The sequence below is a fragment of the Homalodisca vitripennis genome, chromosome 1 (assembly GCF_021130785.1).
Source record: "Homalodisca vitripennis isolate AUS2020 chromosome 1, UT_GWSS_2.1, whole genome shotgun sequence".
NCBI lineage: Eukaryota > Metazoa > Arthropoda > Insecta > Hemiptera > Cicadellidae > Homalodisca > Homalodisca vitripennis.
The window spans coordinates 103,565,126-103,581,928 of NC_060207.1; positions in this window are offsets into that span (position 1 = coordinate 103,565,126).

The following is a 16,803-nucleotide window of genomic DNA, read 5'->3' on the forward strand; positions in this document are numbered from 1 at the left end:
TCGTCTTGGTATATAACTAACAATATATTAATTAAAAGAAACTAATTTTGGTACTAATATGATCTTACAAAATCTTTTTATACCAGTTCTTGTATTGGGGTCTTGAAAGACCCCACTGTACCAGTTGTGTTCCACGAAATGCACTGTACCAGTCAAGGGTTAACTGATTGTGCAGACTTAGTCTATATTTGAATTAATCGTTGATTCTGATCGGTTATTTTAAATTAGTCTTTAGATTAGTTTTTCTACCGAATAATTTTCTGCAAGTTAACTGGTTGTGCAGACAGTCTATACTTGAATTGCTCGTTTATTATAATAAGTTATTTTTATTACTGAAATATCGTTCTTTAGCGATTAACTTTCGGTTAACTTTGGTGATTCGTAATTAAAATAAATTATAATTTTGCAATTTGAACGGTAATTATCTTGTAGTGTTATAAATGATATATGATAATATAACATTTTAAAATGTTATGACTATAACGTATGCACAGAAAAAAGTAATAATACAATTACAGAATTTCGTTTTCAATTACGGTTCTGCCAGTGCGGGTTTGCTTGAAATTTTTTGATTGTATATTCAGGTCCGAACTCAGACCGGGTTTTCGTACAATTTCTTCCGGAGCCAGTCACACGTCTATATGAAGGGACTGTGTCTGGGGGGGGGGGACACGACGGGGCCCGACCGAATATCTTTACGGTGCGCCTGAATTAGCACCCCCTGGACATAGCACCCCCTCGCTACTGACGTCATTTTGACGTCACGAAAGGGGGTGCTAAATCAGCACAGTGGCCGTGTCCAGGCCCTGAATAAGCACCCCCTTCGAATACGGGGGTCCTAATTCAGCGCTTCGACCGTGTTCATGTGCTGATTTAGCACCCCCTTCGAATAGGGGGGTCCTAATTCAGCGCCTTGACCGTGCTCATGTGCTGATTTAGCACCCCCTTGAATCTGGGGGCTGCTAAATCAGCGCCGTATTGATGAGATGAATAATTACTCCAACGGAATATAGTAATAAACGTTTAACCATATTGCGATTTATTTTTCAATAAAATAAAATAATATATATATATATATAATATAAATATATTGCAATGAGTATATTTACTGCATTGCTGTGGTTTACTTAAAATTTCAAAAACAAACAGTTCATTACCAATTATAAAAATACTATGCATCAAATATACCTAAGTAAAAAACTAGGTTCTAGGCATTCAAATACAGGTTTATTTTAAAGTAAAATTAATTTGAAATCATGGTACGAACAACGCAGAGGAACTGATATTGCGTAAATCCGGCATGTGTAATAAATATACATGGTCAGAGATTATATCAACCTATTAACCACTTTAAAAACAATTATTTATTTATTTTAATTTTTCGAATACCAATCAAAAGCGGGAAAATTTAGAACCGTGAAATTGTAATTTTGTGACGGCTAAGAGCCAATTATTTTTAAGGACGCATCATAAACTGAATTATATTATTTAAACTGAATAGTATAATTCAAACACACTTGACAAACAATTTAAATATTATTTTATATCTACAAGAATAAATATTATTCAGTTATATCCATATCAGTTAGTTCAACTATAATTAAAAAAAAGTTGAAAACAATGTTAAAACACGTAGCAATAAATATACTACCGTATTTTCAAAAGCGTTATTGCTGTCAAAACATACATTTATATACTGAGTATTATGGATCTACATTGCTTAATTTCCCCTCTGTCGGTTAATGTGCGTTTTGTTGTTGTTAAAAATGGAATATCTTGGAAAATCTCAACGAGTAGGTCACAATACAAAAATCGAGTAAACGGCAGCTCCAGAATATCTTATGCCAATCGTGCTCACATCTTAGTCCCTTCATTTAAAGTACAGGAAATACATTAATATCTGTTGCCAAGCAACTTTGTTTCTAATAAATTAAAAACTGCTAGAGATATTGCAAATGTATCAACAATGAACGCCTTTATGAACAATGAATGACAAAAACAAATGTCTTAATTAACAATAATAAACTGTTGTATTTATCATAAAGCTTCAATTTATTCACAATATATGTGAAAAAAAACTAAATAAAGTGACTAGGTTATCTGTTATATATTAAGAAAAATAAAGAACAAGAAAATTCGTACAGTAATATTCAGACAATAATGCTTTTATAGATGACAAAATTAAAGATAAGCGGTTTTATTGGAAATACATCTGATTGTCGCTTGACTAAATTTTCGTAAATAAATATGTCCTAAAACAACAGGTATTAAAATAAATTCATTAAACATGAAATATATGATTCTATTCTATCCTTAGATAGGCCTGAAACATGTATTTCAAATGTTTTGCATAATAAATCACAAAAATAAAAGAAATAGGGATAAGATACTCTAAAGCTGATATTAATTTATTTTCACGAACCATGTTTTTTTACAGTAAAGATGCTCTTAATGAGTTATGTATTATTAGTTTGAAATAGTATTTGAGTAATTAGATTTGTGATACAATCCACGATCAGATTTATTCTTGTATACCTGCTGGATTTTAAGACATTCAAAGTTAATCAGATTTAATGGCCGCCATTTCGAAAGTATTAATGAATATTGTTTATAACTGGCCTTATTACCACAAATATTTGATCCAAATTAGGTAGGATTTGTTTATTCGTTTTAAGATATTAAAGCGAATTTGTATATAAAAAACACATACAGACTGACGGATAGGAAACTAAGCACCAAAGATCTATTTCCATATTCTGAAATGCGTTTGCCATGACCTGAGCAGTTGCGGTATATAGACTTGTCCTAAGAATTACAGGACACTCTGTACATAAAATTATTATAGAGAGTGTTCCACAATCTCTACCAATATTTTCAGACATTCATGGACCAAAGGCAAAAACAATCATATTCACCTTTCTAAAACTCAATAATTACTCTAATAGCCACAATTTTGTTTCGTTTTTGTCTTTTTTACTTTACTATTTATATTTGATGGATTGTTTAGGTTAAAATTTTGTATATACCTTTATAACCTTAAGGAAAATAAAAAATTTAAATTTCTTACAAGCTTTATTTTCAAAATAGTGATTTCTAAAAGATCTTTAAGCGTAAATATCTTAAAAGCGATATATGGTAAAAAAAGATCTAAATTATTACACAATTTAATAAAAAATCTAACGATACCAAGTTTTAAAAATTGGTTGTGAAATAAGGGAGATAGTTTGTTTTTTAAAACCAATTACTGTTTTTTAAAACCAATTACTGTTTTTTAAAACCAATTACCAAACAATATCCGCCTTTATTATATGACTGAATGTGGGCTGCAACAATCAGCTGTTTTGATTTTAGCTGCTCTAATCAAGTGATTTTAACATTACATTGCTGAACTGTGGTCATAATATTCTTAATTATTTCTAAACAAAGTTTCTTTTGATTGAGACATCAGAAAAAAACACTCTAATACATGTTGATTACCTAGACCAAAAATTAAAAATGTCTTTGTAGTTATTATATGTCTATTTAATATTTTGTTTTTAAATGGAAGACCTCAGACCTACTTTTGGCTTGTAAATTTATACGTAGTTTGTAGATATGCTATTGATTACGGTGCTAAACGTAGATGCTTAAATGTACCAGTAAAGATTGCTATTTGTTGCAGTTGTTAAGTTTGTTCTAACCGAGGTTTGAAGATTTTGTTCTACCCGGAAAATAAAACATTAAAAAACATAAAAGTTTACTGTATACAAAATGAAATATTATGTATATTTGTATAGTATTTGTGACGTGACAACGTCTTAAATTAGGTTGCGGCTCGGAGTCACTCATGAAAAAGTGTAACGCCCGGTAACGTTACGATGCCCGTCCAGTCCGCCGCACGGGATCCGCACGGGATAAAGCAGATAACTGTGGGTCCGCCGCACGGGATAAAGCAGATAACTATGTTTATTCGTGAAAATGTGGAGTGCTTAGATTCGTCATTTACAACAACTACAACAATAAAGGTAAATAATTGTACACTGATATTTCATTATCGTAAACTATGATTGATTGATTAATTGTTAGATTGACACAAAAGTTGAGAAACTGAGTTTATAGGTTATGTCATACTATTGACAAATGTTGATAGTTTAAGTAAATTATTAGTTTAAATCACTCTGCAATCAATCGTAGTTCAGTCGATTGAGAAGAAACAGCACGTATTGCTAGTCAAACATTTAAAATAACAAATTATAACCTCTAACCTGTCATAACAGTGCGACCAAACAAACGAACTAAATCGACCAATCACCACGCGCGGAGTTAGAATTTAACTGTGTTCAGCAAGAATTTCAAATTCCAATTTTAGTAAATGTTTTATTCAACTTTACCATTTACAATAACAAATTTTAATTAATTTCAAATTATGTACAATGTTTTAGTAAACAAAATATATTTCTATAGTTACAATTTGTGCAATTCTTATTTTCATTCAATTCCTTGTTCCTATTGTGCAATTTAATAATATTCATATCAATAAATATTCTACCGAGAAAAAGACGTTGTCACGTAAAATCTTCGCCCGTAAAACCGACTTTACAGGCAACCATAATTTTTTTATTATTAATGAAGTAATATTTATGCTTCTATACATCTGTTTACTACCTAGTTTACAAATCAGTTATAAAAATTACAACGAATTGAAAATTAGAGTGTAACAAAATTCTCTACACTTTCCGATATAAATAGCCTTAAAATAAAAGTACAGCTAAGCTGAAGTGTAATTTTAAATTTTACCTTTTTATAGACGCTTTATTAAAGACTTCACTGAGATTTCACTCTTCTTTTTACAATATTGTAAGAATGTTCATCCTTAAGTTTGACACTTCCAGATACATGGGGTTAGAAGTGCACGTCTGACTAATGTAACACACAATAGTGAAATATTCTTTAACTGCATACAAAAAGGCGATGATTTTCAGTTTTTGTCCATACATCATTACCATGTTCTACTTTATCTTTTCTCTTTACTCGTGTAAAATTATCCGTTACCTAGAGAGTATAATATGTCACACCTTGGGCCTGTACACTCAAACATTGTTTGATTTCTTCTTATATTTTTTAGGAAATTTCATCAAACAAATTCACTATACATAATAAGTTATGTATTAATATAGGAATACCAACTGAGAATAACATCGATATTATTACTCAACCACTCGATACGGCCACATCAGTTTGAAAAGTAGGGTCGGTAGTGCACGGACGGGTTTCGTCAGCTTCGTCAAAATTATGTGTGGACCTACAGTCCTACAATCGATATTTGCAGGTTGATTTCACTCTGTATATTTCATATTTGGTAGACGGCCAATATATAACGAGCAACGATGTTAAGGCAAAAATAACGAGTTTCAAGTTTTTAAATGTTTACTAGCTGATACCCGCCCCTTCGTACGGATTTTTTTTAGAATAACTGGTACGTCATAGACATCTCCTTCATGTCTTTAAAAAAATGGCATACTACTGATGAAATAAATTATGGTCATTGGAAAATATTCCAATTTTAATTTCAATGCGACATTCCATGATTTTTTGAACTGATGTTCTAAAGTAATTAAAAATCACGATCCCTCCTTTCCTAAAGTACTGTAGGTAATAAAAGATTTATGATCCACATTTGAAAATAGGGTTACTCATAAAAGGAGCAACAAAACATATATGTGGGAATACTTTACATGTAATAGTTGATATCACTTAATATGAAAGTCCTAATATGAATTCTATTATTCATTCTCGTAATATTACACTAATTATCATCGATACCGTTAGAAAAAGTAATATAATCGAGGGTATAATCCTTTACCAGAGGGATATATCTGCTAAAAGTAAGATGGACAGAAGTCGACCAAACATTTTTTTACATTAACTAGTTAGGAATAAACCTTTGCGGATTAATATACTTCATCCTTAGCTACCAATTCCTCATCCATAAGTTTTTTATCACAGTGTTAAGTTCATAAACTAATAATGTATCTTCAAGTTGTAGCCTCATGTGAAATGTATTTGATGTTTCTATATATTCCTTTAATCATGAAACATAGTTAGGCATGATTCTATAGAGGATATTTTACACGTAAGCAATAGTAATACTTATGGGCGTAACCTTGAGATATTTTTGTGAGTACCATTCTACGGATTTTTGTGTAGTGTTAAGTCTATGTAGCTGTTCCATTGTGCAGATGATTCAATGTACGCCTAATAGTGCATAAGATAAAAAATTATAATCTAGTTTCTTACTGCAGATGGTTACGAGTAATTATTTAAGGGCAGGCACTGAAAAATTATTTCTGTAATAAATGACAAGTCAAAAACTGTAATTTTCATACTTCATCTGTTTCATTCTATAAAACCTAATTTTGAAATGTAATTAAAATTAAATATGAAACAAAAATGCCGCAGAGAAAAATTCTATACTGTGTGACAGTGAACTATTTTGCCTAAAATACGAGCCTAAATTGTTTACAAAATTATTTGTTGTAATTGTTTTTTAAATTTGAGTTAATTAAACTAAAAAAAGAAGATTCCATTTCCGTGAAGCTATTGAATGAAATAAATACTTTAATTATGGATTCATATACAAATAACGTAGTTTTAATTATATGTAGAAACATGTTTCATTGAGTTTTCACGATTGGGTTAAGCTTGAACTGTTAATGCTCAGTGAATACCCTTAACTAGACTATGAGTAGACTAGATCTTTCATTGGTATGGACGCCCAGTACTCAATACATGTACAATAAAAATTACACAGCAAAGATACTAGACTAATTGTGTATATAAAAACCATAATTACATTTTACCTTCCGTAATATTCCAAAAATCGACTCAGAATCGACGAGAATTTTATGTTTTTTTAAAGATATATTTAGCAGTGCGTAATTAAATTTACAAACATATTAACTGAAAGAATAAACTGAAATAGAATAAATGAAGGATATGATTTAATTTATTATTTTAATAGGTGATATATAGAACAAATTAAGAAAGCAAAGTCATGACTGAAAATTATTACACAAATATGACAATGCGTATGAGAGGGAGAAGTGCTAAGGTCTATTAGCCTTGTTAGTCGGAGCATTATTATGTAATATTAAGTCTATGGTAATTTTTAAGAGAAAGTAGCCATATTTTATTATTATATTATTTAATCGTTCATCGGAAATTGCAAAACAATCGTAGATAGTAGCTTATAAGTGGCAGCGTCACAAAAATCCAGATAACAACTATTATATTTATGATTGAATTGAATATGTAAAAGATAAATATCCTTTTTGCTGGTTGAATGCTAGGGGGTGCTAATTCAGTGACTGAGCCATGTCCACGCGCTGAATAAGCACCCCCTTGGAACAGGGGGGGTGTTAATTCAGGGCCTCGACCATGTTCATGCGCTGATTTAGCACCCCCTTGTAGTCGGGGGGTGCTAATTCCGTGCCTGGTCCGTGTCCGTGCGCTGAATTAGCACCCCCCCTGCCGTGACGTCAGAGCCCGAGGGGGTGCTTATTCCAGGGGGTGCTAAAGCAGCGTCCCCATCTTTACCAGGGCTCGCCAAAGCTAAGTACGGCCGTGAGTAAATTGGCCGCGCCGCGCCGCGTGCCTGTCTCAACAGGAATGGTTCATTCCCCCACCACCCCATCCCTAAAATGTGGATTGAATTTAAAAGGTAATCGGTTATTCATTCGACTGAAATAACCGATTAACGACAAAAATAACTGACTGGTTAGTCGGTTATAAAATCCATTCGGTTATCCCATCACTAGTAGAAGGGATGGTTGTTAATAGCAAGGATCGGACGATGTATTTCTGGTGTAAGATATTTCCAGTGGCATAGTGGACAGTCTATATAAATATACTATATATATATATATATATATATATATATATATATATATATATATATATAGGGCGGATGTGCAGTGTCGCCTATGTTCTAATTTTATGTGAAACGGATATTTAGTTATCTAGTGCAAGAAAGCCACTCATATTATAAAGTCACAGTTTTCAACAAAATAATCCGTCTTCATAACAGTTTCACAACCTATTCTGTTATTAGGGCCTCTCCTTAACAGATTAAAGAAAATTACGTTGTGTACTTATAAAATTCAAATTGGCACTCGGCATCAAGACTATACTTAATGGTTAAGTTAAATGACGGATAGTGGCCTAACTTTAGCTCCTAATATATATTTTGCTGAAACTCTTATTAACAGCTTAGAAAAATTTAATATTCATAGCCCAATTCGCTATCAAAATATCACAAATATCTCAAACAACAAAGCCGTGTCGTCGGCATAAAAGAACGCCCGGTTCCCGACAAAATTGACTTTATCTAGGTTATTCACAAAAGTGAGAAACAGGAGATGACCCCACATACTTCCCTGCAAAACCCCATAATCAGTTTTTATTTTAGAACTATTCTGGTAAAATATCCTAACTGGATAGCGATCAGTTAGGTGCTTTGCAACCATTTCAGAGCCGTCTTTTTTAAATTTTTAATCAATGAAGCTGTAACATTATCAATGTCAGGAGGCAAGCCGTCCTTCATACCCGTAACAACACGGCCTCAGGGAAACTTTGTTTCCTTTTTAATTTATTTTAATACGTCTTTGCCGGATGTAATTGTACTGACAGAAGTTTGATACACGATTGTGAAATAAATTTGTTAAATTAGTGGGTATAACCAGTATTCAAACTGTAATGACAGCTACAGATCAGGTGGAGTGATTGTTTATGTGAGTGAGCGATATGAGACCAGACGATCAGGCGTTAATATGAAATCAGCCGACGCGCTCAAAGTCACTGTTGACATTGAGTCTGTTGGGCTTTCTGTTGCGATCGTAGCGGTTTAAAGGCTGCATTCGCATTACATTGCGTCTTTCTTGAACGAATAAAAATAATATCTTACTGTCTGAATCCAAAGATCGGAATTTAGTTGTTACCGGGGATATGAATTTATGCTATGGTCACGCTCGTCGACAAGTATTTAGCGATTACGTCAAGTAATGGCCTTGAGCAACTGATTGACTCACCCACAGAGGAAATAACTGTTTATATCATATATCTTTAGAACTAGAGATCAATGTAGCTTTTAATGGCATGTTTTAACTTCTTTCAGACAAGACCATAATGCGGTAGTTTGTAATATGTTATATCCTAATATGTCACTTTGTCTTCTGAGTTTAAAAATAAATTAGAGGCGGCCACACACTGGGAAATATAAGCGTTCACTCAATTAGGTTACTAATGTTAAACCATGTAACTATGCCATTTACTAAAATTAGAAATTTACAAAAGTATGTATACATATATAGATCCTAGGTTCTATAACACATTATCTTTCGCCGTGTCTTCCTCGAAAACATTGGGCACGCCCATACGCAAGCTGACATGCTGGGGGTTTTTACAATTGTTGACATAGAGCAACTCATATATTAGAAACTTTGTTTGACTGTTAATAAATGTATTTGCTGAATCTTTTGTTTAATTTATATGTACTTGGTTACATATTAACAATGCACTTTACGTTAACTTACAAAAAACTGACATTTGAAATATTGAGTCTCTAAATAAACCGTCATTTTAATATTGAATAACGAAAGAAAAGAGGTATTGTATTTGTTTCACTGGTATTTTTGTGCATTCTAAGAATCGAATGGTTTCTACTTATGTTTTATGTACTTTCAATAACACCTTCTTATAACTATTGGTCACTTGATTTCTTAAATGGAACGTAAAATTATCATAGTGCAATTATACAAAGAGACGAAATGATTCATAAATCTTTGTCCTTTATTTTTACAGAACATAGCACGCTGTATAAAATGTAGGTAGACTTCAATGTTACCAATATATAATAAAAAAGAAGCATCTTTCTTAGATAAGAAAATAAACAAAGAACGGAAGAAATCTTGTTCATACGTCTAGAAACGTTTATTCTTGAACCGGTCTAGCCCTGTAGAGGCAACTACAAACATTGCTAAAACTAGTACAGTTTCCTGCTCTCCTGATACTCCGGTCCGATCAATCCAATCGCGATAGCTGGATACTTTTATTTATGAATGTGAGTAATTAATTTTTTTCAATATCTAGAAGTTTTATATCATAATAACACTGGAAATGACACAGTAACACGTCTAAATAGTCTTTCGATGGAGCAAACACTAGTAGTAAATAAACTTTTTCTGAAGTAAATAAACTCGATTGGTTGTTTACCTTCACAACCATTGTTTTCAAATTAAAGGGATAGGGCGTAAAGTATTTGTTCTGCTAGCTAGACGCTTGCCACTGCTCAAACTAGCACACAACATGCGTACAATTGAATCGCAATATGGCATAGTAATTAAACAAGAAGAATTAAAGAACCGTCAAAAAGCAGAAGGTTTGAATGTTACAAACTTTCATACAGCCTAACTACGTATTTTATAGAAGCCGAATAATAAACGTAAAATTAGCGCTGAGTGAAACCAAAAAAACTAGATTTTTCATTAAGCAAAAAATATCCACCATTTGTTGTTGGTTGTCAACCAACAATCAGTTTTATTAAGTCAAATATCCATTTTTGACTACTTCATGCAATTAAATTAGTTCGATTTTTGTATAATCTTTTTATTATAAACATTGCCATAGGAACTATAACATTAATACGAATCACCTTTATCACGTTCAGAAATAAATATATCGGCGCAGGTTTATTTAATATATGTTTCTTTAAAACAGTGCGGCTCATTCAAACTGCCCGCCTCAATAGATCGCCAGTTATTTGTGATGGAATCGGTGATCGCCAAGGTTCTGCTACCTGAACCTCTATCCGTCTCTGCGCGCCTGATACTCAGTTACAGTGAAACATTGAAACGCTGCCTTATCTTGGCTCAATTTCTATTGGTTAGTGACTTAGATATTCGTGAGGTCTCATTTAAAGTAATAAATAAGTGTACTATTGTACAAAGGTATGCAACTCTTCTGGTGTGTTTGTGTTAAATATAGTTAATACACGTTAGTACTTTTACTAGCCAAATTGGAAATAATGACCTAAATTCCAATACCTGTGGCTCTGATATGGTTCTTATATTATTATAATGATAATTACGTGTGACTCAATATAATAGCTTCCGCTAAACTGAGAACAGAAGTCGAGAGTCCAGTGTCAGTGTCGCGCCAGTTGCCCTCATTTGTAAAAACAAGTACAGTAAAGATGTCTTATTCTACCAGGTGGAGGGCTAAGAAGCCCTATCTAACACTTAACCTGGGCACCAACGGCTTAAAGGTGACTTACGAACCACCACCAATTGTCGGGCAGGCAGGCTGCTTGCAAGGACTGGATCTCTCAGCGGTCACCCATCCAAGCAGCAGCCACGCTCGACGTTGCTTGATCCGGTTATCTTGGGATAACCGTTGTACCCGCTACACAGCGCCATTGACAGTAGTTTGGATACACGATTGTGAAATAAGTTTGTTTCAATTAGTGGGTATAACCAGTATTCAAACTGTAACGATAGCTTGAATACTTATTTGTAATCGCTTATAAACGGTGCAAAATTACTTTCTATCAAAAACGTTTAAAATACAGATTAAAATTATACTTTAATCCAAAACTTTGTCGTAGGAAGTGTTTTCCTGGCCCAATAATAAAAAATTTTTTAGCTTACTCCTTTTTTACGTTTTTAACGGTGTTCAAAATAAGTTAGATTATAAGTTTTAATTCACTAAAATAAATTACAATAAATATATAATTGTTAAAAATCCACCCAGTTAGAAGCACCAACTTATTCAGTTAATGACTATAGAAATTAGAAATGTTATGTTCAGAAATAAATATATCGGCGCAGGTTTATTTAATATATGTTTCTTTAAAACAGTGCGGCTCATTCAAACTGCCCGCCTCAATAGATCGCCAGTTATTTGTGATGGAATCGGTGATCGCCAAGGTTCTGCTACCTGAACCTCTATCCGTCTCTGCGCGCCTGATACTCAGTTACAGTGAAACATTGAAACGCTGCCTTATCTTGGCTCAATTTCTATTGGTTAGTGACTTAGATATTCGTGAGGCGAATCTCATTTAAAGTAATAAATAAGTGTACTATTGTACAAAGTTGTATGCAACTCTTCTGGTGTGTTTGTGTTAAATATAGTTAATACACGTTAGTACTTTTACTAGCCAAATTGGAAATAATGACCTAAATTCCAATACTTGTGGCTCTCATTGTTCTTATATTATTATAATGATAATTACGTGTGACTCAATATAATAGCTTCCGCTAAACTGAGAACAGAAGTCGAGAGTCCAGTGTCAGTGTCGCGCCAGTTGCCCTCATTTGTAAAAACAAGTACAGTAAAGATGTCTTATTCTACCAGGTGGAGGGCTAAGAAGCCCTATCTAACACTTAACCTGGGCACCAACGGCTTAAAGGTGACTTACGAACCACCACCAATTGTCGGGCAGGCAGGCTGCTTGCAAGGACTGGATCTCTCAGCGGTCACCCATCCAAGCAGCAGCCACGCTCGACGTTGCTTGATCCGGTTATCTTGGGATAACCGTTGTACCCACTACACAGCGCCATTGACAGTAGTTTGGATACACGATTGTGAAATAAGTTTGTTTCAATTAGTGGGTATAACCAGTATTCAAACTGTAACGATAGCTTGAATACTTATTTGTAATCGCTTATAAACGGTGCAAAATTACTTTCTATCAAAAACGTTTAAAATACAGATTAAAATTATACTTTAATCCAAAACTTTGTCGTAGGAAGTGTTTTCCTGGCCCAATAATAAAAAATTTTTTAGCTTACTCCTTTTTTTACGTTTTTAAAAACGGTGTTCAAAATAAGTTAGATTATAAGTTTTAATTCACTAAAATAAATTACAATAAATATATAATTGTTAAAAATCCACCCAGTTAGAAGCACCAACTTATTCAGTTAATGACTATAGAAATTAGAAATGTTATGTTCAGAAATAAATATATCGGCGCAGGTTTATTTAATATATGTTTCTTTAAAACAGTGCGGCTCATTCAAACTGCCCGCCTCAATAGATCGCCAGTTATTTGTGATGGAATCGGTGATCGCCAAGGTTCTGCTACCTGAACCTCTATCCGTCTCTGCGCGCCTGATACTCAGTTACAGTGAAACATTGAAACGCTGCCTTATCTTGGCTCAATTTCTATTGGTTAGTGACTTAGATATTCGTGAGGCGAATCTCATTTAAAGTAATAAATAAGTGTACTATTGTACAAAGTTGTATGCAACTCTTCTGGTGTGTTTGTGTTAAATATAGTTAATACACGTTAGTACTTTTACTAGCCAAATTGGAAATAATGACCTAAATTCCAATACTTGTGGCTCTCATTGTTCTTATATTATTATAATGATAATTACGTGTGACTCAATATAATAGCTTCCGCTAAACTGAGAACAGAAGTCGAGAGTCCAGTGTCAGTGTCGCGCCAGTTCCCCTCATTTGTAAAAACAAGTACAGTAAAGATGTCTTATTCTACCAGGGGGAGGGCTAAGAAGCCCTCTCTAACACTTAACCTGGGGACCAACGGCTTAAAGGTGACTTACGAACCACCACCAATTGTCGGGCAGGCGGGCTGCTTGCAAGGACTGGATCTCTCAGCGGTCACCCATCCAAGCAGCAGCCACGCTCGACGTTGCTTGATCCAGTTATCTTGGGATAACCGTTGTACCCGCTACGCAGCGCCATTGACAGTAGTTTGGATACACGATTGTGAAATAAGTTTGTTTTAATTAGTGGGTATAACCAGTATTCAAACTGTAATGATAGCTTGAATACTTATTTGTAGTCGCTTATAAACGGTGCAAAATGACTTCCTATCAAAAACGTTTAAAATATATATTAAAATTGTACTTTAATCCAAAACTTTGTCGTAGGAAGTATTTTCCCTGCCCAATAATAAAAAAGTTCCTAGCTTACTCCTTTTTTATGTTTTTAATGGTGTTCAAAATAAGTTAGATTATAAGTTTGAAATTCACTAAAATAAATTACAATAAACATGTTATTGTTAAAAATCCACCCAGTTTAAAAGCACCAACTTATTCAGTTAATGACTATAGAAATTAGAAATGTTATGTTCAGAAATAAATATATCGGCGCAGGTTTATTTAATATATGTTTGTTTAAAACAGAGCGGCTCATTCAAATTGCCCGCCTCAATAGATCGCCAGTTATTTGTGATGGAATCGGTGATCGCCAAGGTTCTGCTATCCATCTCTGCGCGCCTGATACTCGAAACATTGAAACGCTGCCTTATCTTGGCTCAATATCTATTGGTTAGTTGAATATTCATAACTCCGTTCTTGATTGGCTATATTTTTGTAATGGGCGGAGTTGTGTCGGCTGTTTCTTTATGGGCGGAGTTATGCCGGGCCACCATTTGGTCGCTTGGGTGGACCCCATATGAATCGCCACAAAAATGGCTCCTTACTCGGTCAATTTACTCGCACTGGGTCTGTTCGAGCGGTTGTTTCTGCTGCCGTGTTTTACCGCCTCGTGATCTCGATTGCGGTTTATTACCGCACTCAAAATGCATTTTATAAGCAAATCTATATAAAATTCATTGGAATTCCAAACAGCTTTTTGTTTAAATGAAGACTTGTTTTAGACACTTAACCCTCCAACTGGCAGTCATTTTTTCCTGTAGTGGCAGCATGTTTTCGAGCCTCGTGCAAGGGTTTTTTTAAAAATTTATTAAAAATATAAATTAAAAGTAATATATATAGAAGTATATATTTTTGTGTTCAGAATTAAACATATAATAATATTAGTATTTAAATTTGGCCTTAAAAAAATGTTGACTAAAAATTTTTTTCCATGAAATTCAAAATTTACATTTTGTTTTTTTTAATTTGGGGGGGACCATACCTAGCAAACCAAGTTATAGTAAGAAAACTATAAAAGTGAGATATCCATTTTATGTCAAATTTATTCTAGTTTCAGAAACACATAAGCATTTTACAAATTTATGAAACTATAATAACACTATATAACAAAAAGCAGCGATGCGCATAAATTGTGAAAATAGGGTGTAGTCTATATGTAAGAGTTTGCTAATAAAAGTTTTACTAATACAGTTTTACTTCAATACATGTTATATTGCATATTTTATTACTCAGAATGAAGTAAACTATACAGCAGTAGTAAAATAAATACCATAACTTTTTTTTTTGAAGAGTCGAAAAAAGATTCATTTTGTCATTACTCAAAACTTTTGCGAAAAATTTTCGAAAAATGTATTTATTCTAAAATATATTTATTTGCACTACTGCAATATTTAAAAATTCACCACACACTAAACACAACACTAAAACACAAATAAACCTACTAAAACTTACTAATAAACACGACTCGTCACATCAACAACTCAGACGGCATCGACAACATGGCGGTCACATCTTTTACGTTCCAAACTACGAACTTGGTACATTGCAACTACAATACAATGAGGAATAAAACTATAGTATTCCTTAGGCTTTTTCCCCCGAATCCAATGGTGCATGAATCGAATCGATATGTTGCCGGAATATACTGTAATGAGTGATTATGCAAGGGAATGTTTGTTCATCAAAATTTTGATGAACAACAGTTGGAGGGTTAACGAAATTCACTCAAACTGTCTACAAATGCTTGTGAATCCGTTTTTATTTGAAATAAGATATTAATTCCTGGTTACATTGTTATAATACCATTTACAATTTCATAAAAACCCGACATATAGTCTAAATAGTATACAATTCCAGTACACTTTCCGTTTTCTTAAATCATTACCATGATTAATAATTTAACACAAATAACCGGACCAAGATCGTAATAAGGAAATAATCATTTTTTGGGAGGAGGGGGTGTCCAGGGGACGCTGCTTTAGCACCCCCTGGAATAAGCACCCCCTCGGGCTCTGACGTCACGGCAGGGGGGTGCTAATTCAGCGCACGGACACGGACCAGGCACTGAATTAGCACCCCCCGACTACAAGGGGGTGCTAAATCAGCGCATGAACATGGTCGATGCCCTGAATTAACACCCCCCTGTTCCAAGGGGGTGCTTATTCAGCGCATGGACATGGCTCAGTCACTGAATTAGCACCCCCTAGCATTCAACCAGCAAAAAGGATATTTATATTTTACATATTCAATTTAATCATAAATATAACAGTTGTTATCTGGATTGTTGTGACGCTGCCACTTATAAGCTACTATCTACGATTGTTTTGCAATTTCCGATACACGATTAAATACTATAATAATTAAATATGGCTACTTTCTCTTCAAAATTACCATAGACTTAATATTACATAATAATGCTCCGACTAACAAGGCTAATAGACCTTAGCACTCCTCCCTCTCACACGCATTGTCATATTTGTGTAATAATTTTCACTCATGACTTTGCTTTCTTAATTTTTTTTAAATATCACCTATTAAAATAATTAATTAAATCATATCCTTCATTTATTCTATTTCAGTTTATTCTTTCAGTTAATACGTTTGTAAATTTTTATTAACGCACTGCTAAATATATATATATATATATATAAAAAAAAACATAAAAATTCTCTACGCACAGATCATTAAAGCCCATGTAGGCTTTTTTCCCTTTACGTTTTTTAATTACGAGTATACAGTAATTAGAGACAAACTAAAACTAATGATAAATGCTGCTCTTGTTTTAATTTTAATTAGCTGTCTTAATTTAGATGTATTGATTCATTCTTTTGAGATATAAGATTTGTATTATTGTATATTAAGTTCT